The sequence below is a fragment of the Terrapene carolina genome, unplaced genomic scaffold, assembly GCF_002925995.2.
Source record: "Terrapene carolina triunguis isolate 2854851 unplaced genomic scaffold, T_m_triunguis-2.0 Scaffold247, whole genome shotgun sequence".
Classification (NCBI taxonomy): Eukaryota; Metazoa; Chordata; order Testudines; family Emydidae; genus Terrapene; species Terrapene triunguis.
The window spans coordinates 11158611-11160538 of NW_020664598.1; positions in this window are offsets into that span (position 1 = coordinate 11158611).

Genomic DNA, 1928 nt, shown 5'->3' on the forward strand with positions numbered 1-1928 from the left:
GTGCACCGAATGGATTATACTGAGCATGTGTAAACAGAAGAGTTAACAGGATTGTTCCCCTTCAAAGTTTTACACCAGCTGTAGCACCAGGGGATTAAATAATAGGCCTTTGAACCTGACCCAGACAGCCAATCTCAGTTTGAGTCTTATCTTGGGCACAAATCTGGGGAAGGTTGGATGGCATGTTGCTTAAAATCTGTCTTTGTCAGGGCTTTGCTTTTTTAAAAGAATTGGGTGAATGTAATCAAAGTATTTTTGTTAAAAAAATAAAAAAGATGTGAATGCTTGCTGGCAGGGGAGAGGCATTTTTGGGAGTGGAGGAGGGGGGAATAAGAGGGATTTGGGGCTGTATTGAGGGGAAGGGGGATAAATAGGGATGGGTGGTAGAGGAGGTAAGAGGGGTTCTGGGGCTCAGGTGAGGGACACATGGGGGTGAGTGGCAGCAGAGGTGCTGGGGGAGAGTAGGGGCATGAGTACCTGTCAGTTCCACATTATCCCCTTCTGAGTGTGCCAGGAACTGGGGAGTCTGAGCCCCGCTCCTTACCTCCCCACTTTTGAGCTAGAATGTAGGGGTCCCTGTCCCTGGGGTGCCTGAGCCCTGCTCCTGGGCTTACTGTGTGTATGTTCCAGGATCTGGGGCCCCTCGCCCCTTGAGGGGAGTCTGATCCCCCTCCACGTGCCTCCTTAGATGAGCCAGGATCCAGGGGTTTGGGGTGGAGGGAAGCCTGGACAAAATAGCATGGTGAGGGCTGGCCAGCTGGCTGGAATGGACAGGACTGGTTGATGGGGTGGAGGAAGGGAGAAAGCTATAGGGGCCAGGATCACTAGTTCACTTGTTTCACAGCTGCACCAATGACCACTAATTCTTACCAAGCCTTCTTTCTGCTAAAAATAACTAGAAAATTAAATGGCACCCCTCCCGCCGCAAAAAAAAAAGTTAACACAGAATTAAGGTTCCCTAACGACTGCTCTTGTCCCTCCACAATGGTGAGTTCAGCAAACCTCCAACTTCAGAAAACCAGAAAATACAGAATTAAGGGAATCTTAACTCTGCCCTCTTTGAAAGATGCCCCCAAACAGACCCACACTCTGCCTTTTCGCTGCACCTGCCCTACACTAACCCTGAGGGCTTGTCTTCATGGACAGCACTACAGCAGTGCAGGTGCACCGTTGTACATGAAGACACTACTATGCCAACAGGAGAGCTTCTCACGTCAGCATAGTTAATCCTCCTCCCCGAGGGGTCGTTGTTATGCCGGCAGGAGAAGCTCTCCCATTGACATCGCTCTGTGTAGAAGGAGGGGGGGGTGTTAGGTTGGTATAACTGTCACACCGGGGTGTGTTTTTTCCACACTGACTCCGGAGCGATGTAGATATATTGACATAGAGCTGTAGAGCAGACCAGACCTGAGCTTACTCTCCTGACAGAATACCACACTTGTGAAATTTAACAACTACTTCACGCTAAATCACAGGATACCATCTAAACCTATACATTCCCTTACCCATCAGTAAACCCACAGACTGTTTTCATATCCCACCTTACTACTGCCAATTCCCATGGCAACACCTCCTCCTCCACTCAGTGCCTTGCTGCTGAGACAATCTACACAATTTGGCAATAAAATGATGTAGACTAGCTCCTCAGGGTACACGTGCTCCCCTTTCCTTTACTCTCACACATGGAGTGGGCGCAAATCCCGATCTCCTCATATCACAATCACAGCTCCTTAAACTAATCCCCATTTCCTCAGCTCCAGGGCTGGCTCTAGGCACCAGCTGACCAAGCACGTGCTTGGGGCGGCACCTTGGAAGGGGCGGCCAATCTTGGGGTGGTGGGGGGCGCTTGGGGTTTTTTGTTTGTTTTTCTTTCAGTGGTGCTGCACTGGGGGGGGCAGGGGCTGGTGCGGTGCTTGCGGGGGCGGGGG